The sequence below is a fragment of the Orycteropus afer genome, unplaced genomic scaffold, assembly GCF_000298275.1.
Source record: "Orycteropus afer afer isolate SDZICR_OR568_19922 unplaced genomic scaffold, OryAfe1.0 scaffold01067, whole genome shotgun sequence".
In the NCBI taxonomy this organism is placed as follows: domain Eukaryota; kingdom Metazoa; phylum Chordata; class Mammalia; order Tubulidentata; family Orycteropodidae; genus Orycteropus; species Orycteropus afer.
Genome location: NW_006922654.1, coordinates 342,010 through 347,718, shown reverse-complemented (window position 1 = coordinate 347,718; position 5,709 = coordinate 342,010). Strand labels below are relative to the sequence as shown.

Genomic DNA, 5,709 nt, shown 5'->3' with positions numbered 1-5,709 from the left:
GGAGACCCACATGTGGGAACAACTGCCATGTAAGTGGACTAGGCAAGTGCATCTAAGGAGGGGGTGCAGTAACCCCCAAAAAAAGGCATCCAGCCTGGGGCCTTGGGGCTTCCAGTATCCAGATGTCCTACAAGAAGGGGCCACAACTGAGACTGAGAGGGACCAGCCAGGGAGGAAGCAGGAACCTGGAGAGCAAGGTGACCCAGACACCAGGAGAAGGAAGAAGGAAGCAAAGAAGCCTTCCTAGGAGGAGGGAGTATCCTCTGTCCTCTGTGACAGGTTGAGTAAGGCCAGGACTGAGAAGTGACCAGAGGGTTTAGTCATGTGGAAGCTGCTGACATCCTTGACCAGAGCAGCTCAGTGGACTGTGGGGATGCCGTCTGACTGCGGAGCTGGAGGGAGAACCAAAGCAGGCAGCTGCGATAACAGGCAGCTCCTCCCAGAAGCTCTGCTGGAGAATCTGAGAAATGGGTGGCTGGAGGGAAACGTGGCCTCATTTCAGATTAGGAGGTGGTAGAGTACTCATGTGTGCCAACTGGAGAGAGAGAAAAACTGCAGAATTCTTGACAAGTTCTCAGAGAAGGGACTCACAGCACGAGGAAGAACAGCCTCTTCAGAAGCAGGGACCCTTCCTCTGTGACTGATGGCTGGCTGTTCAGGACAGTGTGTCCCTGCTGTCACAATGAGGGGTGAACTTGAGCTCTTCTAGGGGGATGTAGTGAGTGGGACAGGCACTCACTCTTGGAGTTGTCAATGGGATTAAACACACAAAGTGAGTGCTCAGTGAGGATGACTGTCACACTTGACCCACCATTGTTCACCCTTATCAGTGTCATCACTATTATGTCATTCCCTGTGCCTGTTCATTAGATAGATACTGGATGTGTCTAGGGAAGCTCTAAAGGGTTTAGGAGTTTCTGGCAGAGGCTCCACATGGGCAGGTGGGGCAGAAGGGGCTTTGGGTCAGTGTTTGGGGGTAGACTCTGAGCTCAGCTCAGCTCTGCTTTTCTGTGTCCCTAAGATGGGGACTCAACCAAGGGCAGCACCGTCAGTGGGTTGGAGACAGAGGCTTCTGGTCAATAATCAGCAAGCAGCAGCACAGAATCCTCTCTGGGTCTCCCCAGCCTCAAATCTGCAGCCTGGGGAGCCCTGCCGTGTGGCCAGCTGTCCTGGTGGGGCCACTGCTATAGCAGTCGCCTCCTGGCTCTGTGGAGCCAGGCAGTCTAATCCCAACCCTCTGCTCTGTGGCCTAGCACGTCCTTAGCCTCTTTGCGCCTCTATCCACATGGAGAGGATCACTGCCCCACCTCTAGGCGATTCCTTTCCCAGGAGCCTGGAGATGTTACTCTGTCTGGCAGGTGCCCCAAAATCTGCAACACTGCAGCAGCTGCCCAGGCCTCCCCGTGCAGGGCTCAGTCACATGCTTCCAGCCTCTTCCAGGCCGGACCTCAACCACCGTGCACCCCACATGGAGGCTCTCAGTCTCCTCTTTTCTGGGCTGCAGGATGTGGGCTGTGGCTGGGCATTCTTTTGTGCCGCTCAGGGGCTCCTGGATTGCCCCACTGTATCCAAGGATTGTGGTACCACATCTCCATCAGTGCCTGGCACCAGGCCAAATTCTGCACAGACTCGGTGGAGTCCATTAAGGACATTTCTTGTGACACCACCATCCTGATGGGCAGGTTGACTTTGGGATCCCTGAGAACCTGATCTGCACCTTGCTGAAGACCCTTGTGAACGGGCTCACCATGGTTAGTAACACGGTTGGTGTGGATGACTTCAGGCTGGGTCTCTTACTGGCAACCAAGCAAATTAGACACGTTATCTGCTCCTACGTTGGGGATAGTGCCCTCTTCAGACACCAGTACCTGGCTGGGGAGCTGGAGCTGATGCCCCAGGTCACGCTGGTGGAAAGGATCCATGTGGGGCACTCCGAGGTGCCACTCTCTACACTGGCTAGATATGGGACCCTGGTTCAGGAAGGAGGTGTGCTATCAGGTACTACCACGATGGACACTTTGCTGTCATTGTAAGCCCAGAGAGGTGAGGGAGTTTCACAGCCACCATTATCTTCTGGAGGAAGCAATCCCTGGAAATTTTGCGTTGGTGAAAGGATGGAAGGCTGAAAGCTCAGGAAACGTTATCTTCAGGAAAAGCACAAGGAATTTAACGTGCCTAAGTGCAAAGCTGCAGAAACCACAGTGGTAGAGGTAGAAGAAATTGTGAACGTTGGAATATTTCCCCAGAAAACATCCATCTTCCTAATATTTATGTAGACTGCTTGATAAGAAGAGAAAAATATGAGAAGAGAATTGAGCACGTAGCAGTCTGACAAGAGGGAGATGGACACCTGATTGCTGAAGATGACCTAGGATGTGCATCATCCAACCAGCAGCTCTGGAATTGGAGGATGGCGTGTATGCTACTTTGGACATAGGAATCCCCCTCTTGGACAGCAACTTCATTAGCCCAGATAAGACTGTTCATCTTCAGAGTGAAAATGGAATTCTGGGCTTGGGACGAGGTGGATGCAGATCTTATCAGTGCAGGCAAGCAACCAGTCACTGTTTCTCCTGGTGCCTCTTTCTTCTCAGTGATGATTGTTTACAGTGATCGGGGGTGGGGATGGGGGGAAAACTTGGTCTGACAATGCTGGGAGAGATGCAGGTTTCTAAATATGGTGATCTGGCTGGACTTGAACTCACTCTCATTGCTTCTAGCCAAACAATAGACAGGCATATGGGACATTTACATCAGGTAGATATACTCCTTAGAATGGTCAATCATGAGAGAACAGAAGGGCAATATTTGCAAAGGGAGACAGCTCGGGAGGCAGGAATGCATAGGAAAGAAGGACACAGAGAAGAGGTAACTACAGGGAGGAAATGGGAAGAGAGCTGTTAACATTGTGGGAAATTACAGACCATGTCATGAGACAAAATGTGTATGAACTGTATGGAAAATGAATTTTCTCTCTAAACTTCCACCCAAATCACAATAAAAATTTTTATTGGCTAACTGGATGATTCCTGGGAAGAAAGTGAAAGGAATGGGAGGTGCCATGGATTTAGTGTCCAGTCCCAAAACCAGAGTGGTGGTCACCATGCAGCATTGTTCAAAGGCAAATGAACCCAAAATCTTAGACAAGTGTACGATGCCACTGACTGGGAAGCACTGTGTGAACTGAATCATCACGGAAAGGGCCGTGTTCATCGTGGACCCAAAGAGAGGACTGACACTGATTGAGCTCTGGGAAGGCTTGACAGTGGATGACATCAAAAAGTGCACAGGGTGTGCCTTCGCAGTCTCACCGGACCTCAAGTCAATGCAGCAAATTAGAACATAAAATGCAAAGTCAACCTTTGCCGTGGAATGAGTGGTTTCCATTCTCACCCCATAGGACTTAATTGAAAGGAAGTCAGTCATCATCACATTTGTACGTTTCACAAGCAGTTTGACTACTTTCCTTCTGGTCTCTCAGACTTTCTGCAACCGGACAGACTTTCTCAAGAGGGATGACTTTAATTAAAAACACAAGAAAAAACGTAAAAGCTTATTGTGTATGTTCTGTAAGTGCTGAGAAAGCTCTGCTACAATCGCTGAGGACATTGGTGGCCCTTTCATCTTCTGTGATGTTTACATTATGTTACATGTAGCTTAGGTGATGTCATAGGAAGGATTCCACTGAAGTGCCGTCCCTCATAGTTCAATCAGGAAATATAGAAAAAAATAAGATGAGAGAAAAAATAACTTCACCCAGAGTAGACCTAGGGCACCATTTTTATTAGTATCATGAATAATATGCAAACATATGGGAATTTGTGATCAACAGAAATATGTCTTTAAGATTTTTCTTTTGGCTCCTCTGACTTTTCTGGGCTCTTTCATTTTGTTGCTAAATTTTATTTCCCTATATCCTTACCTCTTCCCTCCACATTGTCCTCGTAGCTACACAGATGTCCCTAGAAGGAAAGCAGGACCATCTTGCTGGGGCAGTGAACTGGTTGCTGGGAGAGACTGTGGAAGGAGAGACTGTTGGTGCTGATATGCCACCCAGAAGCCTCTATAAACAATCCACCTGTGCCTATAATAGGCTGCAGCTTATAGTAGGAGGAATGCCAGAACCCTAACTGGTGGATGTCAGTGAGTTTTCTCATCTTAAATGGTAGTGTCCCCTCTTGTCCCGACCAGAAACATAGATCCTTCTGCTCTCTATGCAAGCTCTAACTGGCCTCTGAATTCATAGTCTCAAAATTAAAAAGGAAAACATAATATGTGTATGTAAAGCGTTAAAAATAAATGCCTGCAGGGACCATAGACTTTATATGGTAGCTCTGGGGATGCATACAATTGATAGGAGCATATTGGAAAGAGCAGAAAATTACAGTTGGTTGAGGAAGGTCACCCTGAAGGAAGGATCAGACCCTGTGAGGGAGAGATGGGGAGCTCCTTAAGGAGGGATCCTGAAGGGGGCAGGGACCATGGCCAGGAGATGGACAGTATTGCATCCTTCGGGGCTTCTGGGAAGAGGGTAACCAGATCTGCCCTGGGTGTCAGGAGCTTTCCAACAGCAGGTGGAAAACACAGAGGTTTCCACGAACAGACAAGCTGTGGGCTGTGAAGATAGTTGAGGGAGGGAAATGCTGACTTTCTCATATGAGCAGTTTTTTTTTAATTTTTATTTTTTTTTTGACTTCTCACATGTATGGTTTATTTGAAGGTGAGGTTGAGATTAATAATAGCTTTGGGAATGATGCTGCAGTTTTTTATTTTATTTTATTTTTTTATTGTGATTGGGTGAAAATTTACAGAGCAAATTCACTTTCCATACAGCAGTTCATATACATGTTGTCTCATGACATTGACTACAATTTACCAATGTAACAGCTCCCCTCCCACTTCCTCCCAACAGTTACCTCTTCCCTGTGTCCATTACCTCCATGCACTCCTGCCCCCTGAGCTGTCTTCTTGTGCATAAACAACCCTTCTTTCTCCCATGATTGTTCTCTCCAAGGAATGTATCTACCTCAAGTAAATGTTCAACTCATATGTCTGTCTTTTGTTTGGCTGGAAGCCACAGGTGTGGGTTCAATTCCAGACCTGAAGGGCAGCTAGGGGCCATAGTCTCAGTGGTTCCACCAACCTCTATCAGATCAGCAAACCAGGTCCCCCTCCCCTTTTTTTTCCCAAATGATTTTGAGTTTTGTTCCACATTATTCTCCCAGTCTATCCACTATCCAGAATCTCCTACGTAGATCCTCCTCCAAGTGGTTGACAATGGTGGATGGGCACCACCTAGTTCTGGTCTCATAGTCGTATAGGCTGCGGATCGCATGGTGTACTAGTTGCCAGGACTAATTGTTTCCACGAATCTTTGGTTTTCTTCATTCCTCTTTGCTCTGGACGAGGAGAGACTCATCATTGCATCTAGATGGCAGCTTGCAAGCTTTTAAGATCCCAGTCACTACTCACCAAAGTAGGATGTGGAACAATGTTTTGTGTAGTATGCTATGCCAATTGAGCTTGATGTCCCCTGTGACTATGTCCTGAGCCCACAGGTCCAACTACTTACTCCTTCTGGATAGCTGGCTGTGCCAAGAAGTGACTAGAACCTTGTCCCTTGTCAGCTCTGCTATACACCTGGGAATTCTTACAGATCATACAAATACACTTATAGGACCATTGTCTGCCAACCCTATACATGGTCTT

At 47.7% G+C, this 5,709-nt stretch overlaps 1 pseudogene; it reads left to right on the top strand.

The window, feature by feature from the left end:
* Positions 1-1,504: 1,504 nt before the first annotated feature.
* On the top strand, positions 1,505-3,346 carry LOC103212697 (annotated as a pseudogene).
* The last annotated feature ends 2,363 nt before the right edge of the window (positions 3,347-5,709 follow it).